Raw genomic sequence first — 15,576 nt, 5'->3', positions numbered from 1 at the left:
TTTATATTTTTTTTTACCTTGTTCTCCTCCCTCTCGTCGTCGTGTGCATGTGCCAGCCTCGCCGGCCTCCTCGCCGCTGGCCAGCCGGGCACCACCCACCGGTCACCCCGCCTCCTCGTCTCCGGCCGCCCACCACCCGCCGACCACCCGCCGGCAGCCAGAATCCCAGCCGAAATCCGACCGCGATTGCGGTCGCTAGCATGGTGGCCAGATCGCGGCCGGATTTCTGCCGGATTCCGGTTGAAATCCGGTCGGGAATCGGATGGAGTTTGGCAGCGACCGGATTCTGGCCGCGATGGCGCCGGATTCCGGCCGCGATGGCGCCATCGTCATCGTGACCGCACCTGCCTCCGTCGCGATCGCGTCCGGACGCGCCCGTGTCAGGATTCCGACGAAGGCACATCCGGATTCCGACGCGATCACGGCCGGAATCCAGATGCGACCGCGTCGGAATCTAGTCCCCTGCCCAACACTATCGGAATCGCCTGTATCGCGGCTGGAATAGAGATGTGGCCGGAATCCATGCCGCGATCCCCGACGGGTTCACCCCATGGGCTATAGTGTGGGTGGGTCCAGGCGGCCGGAGGCCGTTGGCGGTGGGCAGATGGCCGGCGGCAGGGCGGGTGGCGGGCGCGCGACGTGAGCTGCTTCTGTGTGAAACGCGCCGAGAACGAATGAAGCAGGAGAAAAAAAATAAAGAAGAAAGAGAAATTTTTTTATAAAAAATTAATAAAAAAATGACATGGCATTAAGTCCGTAGCAATCCGTAAATAATGGTCCGTAGCATATCATTTCTCTCTCTCTCTATATATATATAATAATTAGTTGGATACTAAATTTTAAAAAAATTAAAATATCAAATATTAAGAAGTATTAATTTTAAATATAATAATTATCATATAAAAAAAATTAATAAGAATTATAGAATATTCTATAGAATATTCCTTTTTGGTGTGATATGGTGATAATGAGTTGGAGTTGAAATAGTGTTTGGTATTGAAATAGCACCATTTTGGTGTGAAAATTGTACCAAATTTGGTGATATGGATTTGAGATGGTCTAACCCCTTATAGAGGTGGCCTCCCTATCCCGAGTGGGCCCCCTCCCACCTCTACGAGGGGGTCGACATTCAGTGGCGGATCTAGGAATTTCAATACGAAGGGACGATTTTTACACGGAATAAAAGGTGGTATCTTCTATCTCTATCGATGAAACCCTATAATACTAGGGGTTCCACTGTCGATAGGGGGCACTGCCGATGAACCAATTAATATCGATTGTATCTATATTTAGACATAAATTTTAAAAATAATTATAATTAGCTATTGTACAAATATAATAAATACTATTTTAAAAAAGTATTCATAAATTTATATATGTTAATAAAATAAATTTACTAGTGTTAAATTTTTTTATTTTTTATATAAATCATTTATAGCTCTGAATATGTCTAAGTATTATATACATTTTATCTTTTATTATTTTTCCATTTTGATTTTTCTCAATATATATATTTTGAAAATTGCCTTTTTCCATGTTTTTAAAAAAAATATTTTTTTCAAATTTTAAATAAGGGGCTGAGCTGTACACAGGTCGTCCTCGACATATAAATATTGTCAATTCATAGTGTACCTAACCCGAAATATAAATGCACCGATAGAATTGGCGCTATTGGTCCAATTCAATTATTATGATATATTCTATACACATACCTTTCTACACTTTATTTATTTTCATGGTCAGTAAGATGATTCATGGTTTACTTTCTTTCATATAATTACACTACATTTTATCTTTAACTCTAAAGTATACAAAAGTAATTTTTTTTATTGAAAAAGGTAATTCAATTTCACCCAAATAATACTTAATTATTTGATATTTCTTAACATCTTTTTCAAAAGTCAAAATTCATTAAACTTTTTTCTTCCTAATTATCTTAAATTTATCATATATCAAGAAGCACAAACATCTATAAGGAACATCTATGAGGTCAATGAATAAGAACAGATCTACTATAAGATAGGTGGAACCATATCCCCTAAAGATGAAAAAAGAGTTTCGGGATAATTCATTAAAATATTTTTAATATTTCAATCTAATCCCAATTATATCCCTATAGTTAGTTCTGAGCTATTTATATTTTTCATGTTTTACAAATTATCTCAAATATATCCTCACCGTCAACTCCTTTGTTAACTAATATAGAATCAGTCACCTGATAGCCACATGACTAATGTGATAGGATTCTTAAAGAAAAAAAGGAGAAGCTCGGCTTCGTTTCATCTTATTTCACGATCCCCCTACCCTAAACCCTAATTCTCGCGGGATCGTTGGCGGTGAAGTAGCCGAGCGGTGAAGACATCTAACTCCGGTGGTGAAAACATCTAACTCACAGATGCCGGTGGTACCATCAACACACATCGGTAAGTTGTCTGTGAATGTGTTTTAACATTTGATTCATTCAAATGGCTGGCAAAATGTGACTTTGCATCTTGATTTAGAGGAGTTTAGGGGATCCTGGAGTTGAGGAGACCAGATCTAACGGGCTAACAAGCGGACTGGAAAATAAATCGTGATCATCAAAATTGAGCAGGAGAAGAAAGAAGAGTAAATAAGTTTGGAAATAGTGAGCCATTTTAGGGATTTCAATTTGTGTTTCTGATTATTTATTGTATTTTGGAAATAAGTTTGAAAATTTTTATTGCAATTATAGGGAAAGACAAAGACATATGTTGTATTTATTGGATGGAATCATGGTGTTTATAGCACTTGGGAGGAAGCGCATATGCAAGTTAACAAATTTAACAGAGTTGTACACAAGTTCTATAAAACTAGTAAGGAAACAATAGCAGTATTTACTACAAACAAAGAGAAACAAGCTACTACCTTTACTCGTGCTAAAAAGAAACCTTCGAGCTCAACTTCCAAATCAAGCTCAACAGTTGCTTTGAGTTCTAGTAAACTCGACCAATTTGAGATGCTAGCTAAACTTATGGATGCATAGTCAGAGTTAGAAAATGAGCATCGTAGCCATTATTTAAAGGTTGCAGGGATGTTTGAGAACATAGAACAAGAATTGAAATCTCTTCGTATTAGAGATGATGCCAAGTAATTTTTTTATATTGTAATGAAGGTTTGAAATCTCTCCGTGTTAGAGATGATGTCAAATAGTTATTTTTTATGGTGTAATCAAGGTTGATCGATGTATTGAGATAAACATCAAGTTTCTTTTTCACTTCATTGAAATGTCATGGTTATTATTTAAGAAATCATCCAGGAAATAGAACGGAAATCATTGGCTAAATTGTAAAAGGTTTGTCATTGAGCAACGATCTAGCCAAGATCATTTGGATCAAATCTAATTCTTGGTACATGCATCTATAACTTCAAGAACTATTATCTTGATCAAAAAAGATGATTGTCTCATTGGTTGGTCATTAAAACCTCCTATTTTTTTTTTTTTTGAAAGATTTGTCCAGAAAAAATGATTTGCATATAAACGTGGCAAATAATACTTAGAGACAAGTTTGTTGTGACCAAACACAGTACTTAGAGACAAGTTTTGTGACCAAATAAGGAAACTGCCAAGTTCACAAAAAAAATAGACTAAGATAGTTTCTACAATGCATCTACTACATTACATCTACTGAAATGCATTACATCTATTGACATGTATCTACAAAAAATTATCCCAATACACCATTGCATTACATCTACTAAAATGTATCTACAAAAAATTATCCAAAAACACCAATGCATTACATCTACTAATTATGAAGATTCACAATTGAAGATTCTAAAGCACATGTAGTTGATTTAGTCTTTGAAACAAGCCTTGCATTTTCATAGCTCTTCTTTCTTGGATAAAATAACGATGACCTGAGTCCAGAAAGAGTCACAAAGTCCCCTTTTCACGATGCTTTAATCAGCTAACAATGCTCTGACTCCAGTTGATATCGGTCTCTCTCCTGCTCCGTTTTACCCACCACAAACTGACCTTCTCACATGTGTAAAGCATAATAAGGGATCTTATTAATTAACAGCAACTTAACAGCAGATTGTACAATAGAACTAAAAATTCAGATATAAACACCAAGCAACTTAACAACAGAATATTAATAGCAGTTTAAATAACAACAAGTCTACCCACTTTCAAAGCAGAATATTAACAGCAAGCAACTCAAAGCATAACATCATTAAAGCATAACATCATCAAAGCATAACGACAACTTAAATAACATGGATTAAAGATTGAAACCAAGAATAAAATTCAGATATCCAAACCTACAATTTTTTTCCTTTTAATTTGGCTTGAATCAACAATAGGCGTTGTTTGGCTTTGTTGTATCGAATGTTCTTGCATAGTCTTCTTGGGTGGCCAAATTCTCCACATTTTTTTTCATTTATTATTTCTTCTTGTTCCATGTAGATGTGTTTTGCTAGAACTAGGAGGTTCATCTCTTTCCCTCCTTCACAATTTAGCAGGTCTACCCACTTTCTCTTTAAATATCGGAGGTAGTGGTGATGACAATGAACATTCAGGCCATAAATCAAAACCAGTAATTGACAAAATAAATTTCTCATAGCATTTCTTATATGTCTCAACCCCATAATAGGAATGCACGTAATCAAGTGGATTTTGATACTTGTACCAAATTGCACACACTGCATGCTGGCATGGGATGATAGTCAAGTCCCATCTCTTGCAATTGCACGAATTTGCACCAAACTTGACTGTGTGCTAACCAGATGGTCCATTGATCTGGAAATGAATATGATATATCAACTTGTATCAGGCTATGTTGTGCCGCGTCATTGTAATTTTGTGTCAAAACCTTTATAATTTTTGAACAAATCTTGTTGTCCCATTTCTCAACCTTTTCTCTATTAAGTTGAAATCGAATCATGAGCAGATTTCTTATAGCTTCAAACATCAGAATAATTGGCTTCTCTCTGGCCTCCAAGATAAAACTGTTCAAGCACTTGCACATATTATTCAAAAGTGCATCACTTTTGGGGGTTATGGTAAAATGTGACTTGGACCAATGTTCCTCGGGTTTCTTAGCCAACCACTCGTACACTTTCACATCAATTTGTTTCATCTCCTCCATCCTATGACGAAATTCTGCAATTGTTGTTGCTTTGGCTATGACCCAAAGTGAATTTCTAATATACATACCTGGAAACCCTTCCCTTTTCATGTTAGTATGCAAATGCCTAATACAAAAATGATTCTCAGTAGCATGAAACAAACTTTCGAATGCCGGAATCAACACCTTTTGTTTGTATGACATGAATGCCCATTCATGTCCATCTGCAATGCCTATATCAGTGTCCAACAACTGCAGAAACCACATCCAACTATCTTTTGTTTCTCTTTCAGCCAAGGCATAACAAATAGAGAAGATATTATTATTGGGATCTAGCCCAATTGCTGCTAGCAATTGTCCACCATTCTTACTTTTAAGAAAGCATCCATCAACACCAACAAGAGGTCTACATGCTTTCTTAAATCCTTCTTTGCATGCAGAAAAATAAATGTACATACGCTAAAACCTTGGACCATCTTCATCCTCAATTAATTTTAAATGATTGTGGTACTTGGATCTACCTTCATCAACTCTGCATAATAATTTTGATCCTGCTAAATTGTTGGCTAACAGACCCTTGAACCATTTCAACAACTTTTCTCTTAGCCAAGTAATCTCTTTTCCTCGAAACACTCAATCTTAAGCTATCAAAATCCTCATCTTTGAAAGCTATAGTCCCCAAATTTGAGTTCAATTTAAACTTGTTGACAAAAGTCTTTCCTAGCCAAGTTGAGGTTGCAGTTCTATTAGCATTATCCCAAAAATAATTGTTGTATTTGGAATGAAAACTCTTAATCTGTCAACAACTATCATGACCCATTGGTGACACATGAGTAACCCAATCACAAGTTTTATTTCTGCACTTTCCCTGCAACCTCTTTTATCCACTTTAACAAACCTAGCAGACCTTCCTCGTCGAATGCAATGACTTTCAATGGCAAACTTAACTACATCTCTTGAGCTAAAAATCATACCAACCTGCAAGTCAGAGTTTTCGGCATCCTTAATGGGATTTAACAAAAGAAATGTCTGGGCTTCACAATCATCATCATTAGAACCCACATCACTAATCAATTCATCAATATCAATACAATTAGCATCGCCTTCTATATTCTGCAAAAATATTGATATACTTAGTAATCATTAAGAATAAAAACTTATAAATATTAATAATATGCGCAAACAATCCTTAAACAAAATGTGCAAAAAACCAACCTGCATGTTAAATAAAACCGCATTTCGAATTACTACATTACCAATAGCCACTCTATTTTCCATTATTTCAACATCATGATCAGCGTGACTATAAAAAATCCTATCATCTTTATCAAACTCATACCCACTGTCATGAAAATCTTCATCGTCCTCATCATCTAATCCACTTTCATCAACATTTGATTCAATTCCAATCTCATATGGTTCTCCAACATTATCTGTAAATAAAAAATAAAAACACAAAATAAGTTTTATGAGTGTCATCTAACAAGTAATTAAACAAAAAATATATAATTAAAATTTTGAAAAAAGGATAGAAAAGACTATAGTCCGGGGTGAATTGCAACAAGCATTTACTTCATCTAACCATCGAAACTCAAGAAATGTATCTTCACTATTCAATAAAATCAAATTATTAGTTGCAAATCCTAAAGTTTTCTAACTTGTAAGATTAATCACAAAACATAGTTTTTTCGTAGGACTTACCAATTTGTGCTCCCAACGTTGTTAAACGTTGCCTGCAATGTCGGCAACCAAAGTGTGATGTGTTAGACGAAGGTGTTACACATCTTCACTATCGACGATCCCACGACGAATTAGTAGTATGTCACGGGAAGAATAAAATGGTGCCAAAATGTTGATACAAGGGGGATTAAGGGGATCCTAAAGATAGATGTCTTCACTGTTAGAGTGTATACTGAAAGTCTAAGCTTTTGTAAACATTTATTTTGAATAAAGAATCACATTTGGTCAAATCATCTACATTTGTTGTAGTTGTTCAGTTAATTTATATTGTAGATAACATAGTATGTGGTGTCACATACAGAAGATGATATTATCAGTACCTTATAAATTATAAACAGTAGCTCACGACCAAAATGGAAAGGAACAAGCCATTGGAAGATCGTAGTGTAATTAGGTATTAATTTATCTTAACTATATAATTACACTAGTACACTTAGAGTGTATTGAGTAGGACCATCAGAGGTCGTTTTCTTTTATACTGACTTTATAAAGGAACAAAGACCTCAGTTATTATGGAAGTGTGTGCTCTTAATCCTAATATAATAACAAGCACATATATTTGATATTTATTTCTTTAATTTATCAATGGGTGAGATTTAGTTCGATGAATCAATAAGCCCGATAAGTTGGGAAATGATATCACTTATAGTGTGTGTTGTTGATTATAGAAGGAAACTGTGTCCTAGTAATCTAGGTTGATAATGTCCCCAAGATGAGCTCATAAAGATTGTCATGTTAAACCCTGCAGGTGGACTTTGTCCGACATGAGGATAAGGTTGAGTGGTACTATTCTTGGATTAAAATATTAATTAAATGAGTTGTCAGTAACTCACTTAATTAGTGGACATTTGACATCTTAAACACAGGGAGACTAACACACTCATAATAAGAAGGAGCCCAAAAATGTAATTTGGGATTGGTGCGGTAGTTCAATAATAGTTCTCTAGTGGAATGAATTATTATTGATAAAATTAAGTTGTGTGTTCGAAATGAACATGGTAATTTTATCGGGAGACCAAAACCAATTCCTCCTCTCGGTCCCTATCGTAGCCTCTTATTTATAGAGTACTATACCCACCTATACCCACCTTCATACCCATGAGAAGGGGGCCGGCCAAGCTAGCTTGTGGTTCAAGCTAGGGCCGGCCAAGCCTTGATTCATGGGTGGCCGACCCTAGCTTGAACCCAAGCTTAGGTGGCCGGCCCCCATTAAATTAAAAGGAATTTTAATTTTAAATATTTCTTATGTGAAAGATATAATTTATTGGAGAGATAAAAAATTAAAATATCTCTTTTAAAAGGATCTACAAAAGATTAAAGAAAGAGATTAGATCTCTTTCCTTATTTGTAGATTGGAAAGATATTTTATTTTTCTTCTTTATAAATTATTCACATGTAGAATAATTAAAATTATAGAAATTTATTTTTATCAACCATGAAGGGATTTTAAAAGGAAATTTTATTTTTTTTAAATTTCCGAAGACAAATAAGGAATTTTAATTGGTGATTGAAATTGTTTTGTTTGGTCTTGTTGATGTGGACGGCCATATACAATTAATTAGGAAATTTTATTTAATTTTTATTAATTAATTGTTATCAAGGAAAGTTAAGGAAATTTTATTGTAATTAAATTTCCTTATTTGCCAAAGCCAAGGAATATAAAAGAAGGGGTTGAGGTGCCTTCATGAGACACAACTTTTATTATTCTCTCCCTCTTTTCCTTGGTGTTGTGGCCGGCCATCTTCTCTCCATCTCTTCCTCTTTGTGGTGGCCGAAACCCTCTCTTGCTTGGAGCTCTTGTGGTGGCCGGATACTACTTGGAGAAGAAGAAGAAGAAGGAGAGAAAGCTTTCATCCTTTGGAGTTTGGTTGGTGTTTTTTTTCTTCATCCTTGGTGAAGCTTTTGATTTGGCCGAACCTAGCAAGGAGGAGAAGAAGGTGCTTTGGTGGTTTCTCATCTTGGAAGATCGTTGCCCACACAACGTCCGAGGTTAGAAGAGGAATACGGTAGAAGATCAAGAGGTCTTTCTAAAAGTTATGACTAGTATTTTTCCTTTCCGCATCATACTAGTTATTTTTGGAAATAAATACCAAATACAAGAGGCATACGATTCTAGTATTTCGAATTTGTTTTCGATATTGTGTTCTTTGTTTTTTTTTCTTTCTTTTCCTTGTGATTTGATTGTTCTTTTCGGTAAACCTAAAGTTATTTTAGGAAATTAAATATTAACTTTCCTTAAATAGCTTTGTCTAGTCGGTGGTGGTTGTTCCCATATCCAAGAAGGCCATGTGCCTCGCCATGTCAGTACTGGGAGCCAATTTTGGAAACTAATATTTAATGGAATTAATAACCTAGGTGATTTGGATCAAACGTGTTAAGTTCCGCAGGAGATCCAAGTCAAAACCTAAAAGAACAAATAGATTAAACTTTGGATCAAACGTGTTAAGTTCCGCAGGCGATCCAAGTTTAATTTAAAAGAACACATGGTAGCTAGGAAAAGGTTCAGACCTTTGTACAAAATTTTTATACAGTGGAACCATTAGGTTTTTCGAGTAGCAACCAACATTCACCACAGGAGTTAGACGTCTTCACCGCCCGGCGACTTCACCACCAATGATCCCACGAGAATTAGGGTTTAAGGTAGGGGGATCAGGATAGAAGACGAAGCAAAGCCAAGCTTCTCTATTTTTTCTTTAAGAATCCCGTCACAGGTTAGTCATGTGACTATCACATGACTAATTTCATATTAGTTAACGGAGGAGTTGAGGGTGGGGATATATTTGGGATAATTTGTAAAATATAGGATGATCCGGCAGAAACGACGGGGGACCCCCTTTGAGGGAAGTCAACGCCACGTGGAGGTCAAAAGTCAAACGGCCGATCGGAGAAGAGGAGGTCGACCGGACGAGGGGGATCCTAGCGGAAGCAAAGACACCCCGGCGGGGAGTCGGGGTTCCGACGCTCATGTTGAACAGGGTCGTATGGCCGCTCGGCCGAAGGTATAACGTAGCAATACTGCTAACAGTCTCCACAGAGCACACGACCCGGGAACCTCCCGAGCGGACCAGCACATATGACCGGCCAGACGTGAGGGGATTGCCGACCGGACGAGCACTCGGCATGGAGTAAGAAGAGACAAAAGGACAAGGGAACATCTTCTGACATCGGGTATGTTCAACGACCAGGCCATACGCAGGATCTTACGACAGAGGGTTCCACTGTCCCATCAGAGATGTACTCGGACTATAGCAGTATGGTGTCAGGTAAACTCTTCTGACAAGCCCATACCGAGGTATGGTTAGAGGACACGTATTCGCCTCGGTATGTGTGCGTGAGCCTCTTCACAGCTCTATATAAGGGGCCTCACACTTCGCCTGAGGTACGCAATCCTTCATTTTCGAAGCCACTTCCTTCATTTCCTCTTGCCTGACTTGAGCGTCGGAGGGTCGCCGCCAGGAACCCCTTCTCGGCCCGACTTCTTTGCAGGTTTGCCGGAGCTCCATACAGTCATTCAGATAGCCACGTCATCGGTCTGGAGAGCGCCACGTGCCCAGCGTCCATCGATTCAGCGTTCGGATAGGATCAAATTGGCGCCGTCTGTGGGAACGCACCTGCATCCGAGAGGAAGAGATGGACGAAGCTGGACGACCGCACACCGTGATGCTCTCCCAGGAGGAGCTCGATGCTCTAATCGAGGCAAGAGCAGCTAAGCTCGTGGAGCAATAGAAGCAGAAGGCACAAGCCGAGCGGATGGTGCAACAAGCAACGTCAGTGTCGGGTGGCCGAGCGGAAGCACCGCCTGCCACGGTTCTATTTCATCGGGCCCCTTCAAAGTCATCGAAAAGCTCCGCTCGGGTGCTTATTATTTGGAGGATGAAGATGGACGACAACTGGATCGACCATGGAGCGCGAATCATCTCCAGCCGTACAGAGCTGGGTGAGAGGTGCGCTGATGTAATTCATTTGGTGTACCTTTTGGCTGCCCGTGTTCTTTTAATGCAGGAAGCAAAATGATAACGCATTTGGCAATCTTTGCCGAACGGCAGTGTTGAAATTAGCCTTAAAGGCCGTCGAGCTCCGATGTTAAAAATCGAGAGTCGAGCCGGCGACTATAAACCCTCCGAGCGGAAGACCGTCAAGCTTCGACGTTAAAAATCGAGAGTCGAGTCGGCGACTATAAACCCTCCGAGCGGAAGACCATCGAGCTCCGACGTTAAATATCGAGAGTCGAGTCGGCAACTATAAACCCTCCGAGTGGAAGACCGTCGAGCTCCGACGTTAAAAATCGAGAGTCGAGCCAGTGACTATAAACCCTCCGAGCGGAACACCGTCGAGCTTCGACGTTAAATATCGAGAGTCGAGCCGGCGACTATAAACCCTTCGAGCGGAATATCGTCGAGCTCCGACGTTAATTAGCGGAAGACCGTCGAGCTCCGACGTTAAATATCGAGAGTCGAGTCGGCGACTATAAACCCTCCGAGCGGAAGACCGTCGAGCTCCGACGTTAAAAATCGAGAGTCGAGCCGGTGACTATAAACCCTCCGAGCCGAAGACCGTCGAGCTCCGACGTTAAATATCGAGAGTCGAGCCGGCGACTATAAACCCTCCGAGCGGAAGACCGTCGAGCTCCGACGTTAAATATCGAGAGTCGAGCCGGCGACTATAAACCCTCCGAGCGGAAGACCGTCGAGCTCCGACGTTAAAAATCGAGAGTCGAGCCAGCGACTATAAACCCTACGAGCGGAAGACCGTCGAGCTCCGACGTTAAAATTCGAGAGTCGAGCCGGCGACTATAAACCCTCCGAGCGGAAGACCGTCGAGCTCCGACGTTAAAAATTGAGAGTCGAGCCGGCGACTATAAACCCTCCGAGCGGAAGACCGTCGAGCTCCGACGTTAAAAATCGAGAGTCGAGCCGGCGACTATAAACCCTCCGAGCGGAAGACCGTCGAGCTCCGACGTTAAAAATTTAGAGTCGAGCCGACGACTATAAACCCTCCGGCCGGACGAATTCAATAAAGAGGTTTCGCTGGTGAGTCATTTAGTCAATCGGCCAAGTACCCAAGAGTACTTCGTCAACGTCTAGCGAACAACCTCTTTTGTCGAGACATGATATATTAAGCCGAGTGGAAAAGCTACGCAAAATACTTCGTAAAAATCCCTTTCAAACACAAGAGAGGTGTGATAAGGGGCGAGCGGACGGCATGCGTATTGATTAGAAAAAGAAAAAGCAAGAAAGGATAGCATTAAAGAAATTAAAGTCGAACGACCGAATTACAAAAAGGATAGTTTTTGGCCGAGCGGCCGAATTACATAAAAACTTCTATTCTAGATAATCGTAAAGGTCCTTCGGAATGTTGTCGAGGAGCGCCACTTGATCTGCGGCCGGGATAAGAGCGGAGTCGGGAAGTAGACCCTTGGACTTCAAATATGTCGTGGTGGCGGTCATAGCAAGGTCGAAGGCAGTGTACATCCGTTCGCAGACTTTCTCTAAAAATTCAGTCGAACGGATGTAGTTTAGCCGCAGGGCTGCGACTCGGCCAGGCTCAGCGTCTTGATATTCCTTGAATGCCGCTTGAGAGGCTGCGAGGGACTCCTGTAGAGTCTTCAGCTCTTCCTTATGCTTATTTGCATTGACCGATTGGCCCGCCTTCTCTCCATCAAGCTGCTCCATCAGCTCTTTCACTTTCTGCTCCAGGCCACGAGCCTCTACATTCTTCTTCTCCAGATCGGAGATAGTTGTCTTCTTTTGCTCGGTCGCCAGGCTTATCTTGCGATCCAAGGATTTATTCAGGCGATCAAGTTCGGCCAGATTATGAGCTTGGTCGGCCGTCTTCTTCCGTTCAGCCTCCAACAGATTTTGAGTCTTTTTGAGCTCTTTCTGCAGCTCGGCATACGATGGGCCTTGGGAAGGAGCGCCGCCCGAACTCCGTAGCCTTTTGAGCTCCTCGTCCACCATGGCGAGCCGATTGGAGACAGCAATCTCCTCCACCCATCTCTGGCACAAACGAAAATTATTAAGGGCCGATCAAAAAGAATGTATAAAAAGCTTAAGAAGAAAATGCACTTACCCCAGTGACCTGTTGCATGTGGCTATTGGCCAAGTTGTTGAGTGGAATCATCGCCACACGCGCCCGGGCATCAGCCCACATTCCATTTCGTCTAGAGGCCCCTTCAAAGTGATTGTGTGCTCAGGCACGGTAGGCCGATCGGCTTCGGGCATTAATTCCTCGGTGGGGAGATGCAAGGAGACCCGGACGGTGCGGTGCCGACCGGGGGTCATCTGGGCGGAAGCCGGAGAAGGATCGGAAGTCGACGCAGAGAACTGGGACAAAATTGTTGAACGCTGGACTCGGCGGGGAGCAGGCGGAAGGACGCTAACTAGAACGGCCTCAAGAGGGTCCGTCGACGCGTCCAATTGTGATGGGGTCCGATTGGACGATATCGCCTCGACTGCTGGGGCTTTGCCTCGAGAATCAGTCGTGGTCCGCTCGGAAGGATGGACCACCGATGTAGCCGAGCGGAGTGGTGTCTCCGTGCGGCGTCGCTTTTTTCGGGTGGGTCGCTCTTCCTCTTGAGCCGAGCCTTCATCCCGAGCGGAAGGCTCTCGACTAGCAGTTGTGCCAGCCGCTGGCTCCGGGAGAGAAGCCTGAGCGGCCGACTCCCCTGCATTGGTATCGCTCTCTTCTTCATTAGAGGCGACCGGCTGTATGCCAAGTGTCTCCATCTCTTTGGTCGCTGCGGCCTCGAGCGCCGCCGCCTTCCTCTTCAAAATACCAGCCATCACCGACTCCATGACAATGTTTGCTGCAAAGGAAAACAGATAAAATCAGTTAGCAATTAAAACGAATGCATAAAGTAAAATTCTTACCGAAGCCGCTCGGAAGGGGGGTCCTGATCGGACTCAGACCGAATATATACATCACCCCTTCAGGCAGGAATTTGTTGATGTCAAACCTCAGACTGGCCAACATGTTGGTGGCATGAAGATAGGCCGGTCGGGTTTTGAACCTTTTGAGCTCTGGTGAGGTGGGTGGTCCGATCTGCCACTTCGTTAGGAAGGGGGCCCGCTCGGGAAGGTGAATATAAAAGTAAAATTCTTTCCAATGCTTATTGGAAGAGGGTAGTTTATTGAAGAAAACTAAACCAGGCCGAGCCTGGAACATGTAAGTGCCCAGCTCGGACTGTTTAGGGTAGTAGAAATAGTAGAAGATCTCCGGTCGGAGGGGAATGTTATGGATTTTGAATAGGACGACGATGCCGCATAGAAGGCGGAAAGTGTTGGGGACTAGGCTTCCGAGTGGAATGCCGAAAAGGTTGCAAACTTCAACGATGAAGGGATGAATGGGAAGTCGTAGACCGGCAGTGAACTGGTCGCGGAAAACACAAAAGGCGCCGCGCGGCGGTTTGTGTGGCCGAGCGGAGGGAGTGGGTAAGATAATTTCGAGGTCAGAAGGGATGTCAAAACTATTTATCAGAATGTTGGCGTCACGCCGATCGAAGCGCGACTCCATGGTGGTATACCATGGGCCGAGGGCTTGGTCTTGTGGCTGGGAAGAGCTAGCCATTGTCCGAGCGGACGAAATCAAAAAAGGCGAAGAAAGGTAGAGAATAGGAGAAAGAAGACAGCAAACAAAATGATGCTCCGAGGATCGAAACTCGGGAAAGAAATGCAAAGAAAACACAAGAACCAAAGAGAGAAAGAAGGAGAACCTTACGACGAAGAAGAGGATCGAGGGAAGAGCACCGGAGATCGCCGAAAATAGAAGAGCGAGATCGCCGAAAATATGGAACGCGAGAAGCAGCGGTGAGCACGCGATAGTAGAAGTGAGGCGAAGGGAAGAAGAGAAGGCTTTATAGGGTGGAGCCCGAGCGGCCTCCACCGTCGGATCCAGGTCACGAGAATCGGAGCACGCATCGCGCCGTCCATTTCGAACCGCCTCGGTCTCGTCACCCGCGGCGCCGCCGCCGTACGATGACGAAAGCAAGGCCACGTGGCATTCCATCACGGGTGAGCATTTAATGAGCGCCTTAATGAGGCACAGAGCGCGTGCTCGACCTTAATGATGTAGATTGGTGAAAACTTCGGAAAGATACCGAGAAGGGTTGGCGTTGACTGGCGTTTTAGCTGCTCCCGTGGGGGTCGAGCGGAGGACAGTTGCTTATGGACGCCGCTCGGCGAAACTGATGGTCCAGTCAGTCGGACTATTCACCTCCTTCGACTAGACTTGAAGGGGAGGCAAGTGATCCGGCGGTAACGACGGGGGACCCCCTTTAAGGGAAGTCAACGCCACGTGGAGGTCAAAGTCAAACGACCGATCGGAGAAGAGGAGGCCGACCGGATGAGCGGGATCCTAGCGGAAGCAAAGACACCTCGGCGGGGAGCCGGGGTTCCGACGCTCATGTTGAACAGGGTCGTATGGCCTCTCAGCCGAAGGTATAACGTAGCAATACTGCTAACAGTCTCCACAGAGCACACGACCCGAGAACCTCCCGAGCGGACCAGCACATACGACCGGCCGGACGTGAGGGGATTGCCGACCGGACGAGCACTCGGCATGGAGTAAGAAGAGACAAAAGGACAAGGGAACATCTTCTGACATCGGGTATGTTCAACGACCAGGCCATACGCAGGATCTTACGACAGAGGGTTCCACTGTCCCATCAGAGATGTGCTCGGACTGTAGCAGTATGCTGTCAGGTAAACTCTTTTGACAAGCCTATACTGAGGTATGGTTAGAGGACACG

This window comes from Zingiber officinale, chromosome 4B (genome assembly GCF_018446385.1).
Source record: "Zingiber officinale cultivar Zhangliang chromosome 4B, Zo_v1.1, whole genome shotgun sequence".
Lineage (NCBI taxonomy): Eukaryota > Viridiplantae > Streptophyta > Magnoliopsida > Zingiberales > Zingiberaceae > Zingiber > Zingiber officinale.
Note: the sequence above shows the minus strand (reverse complement) of the source record.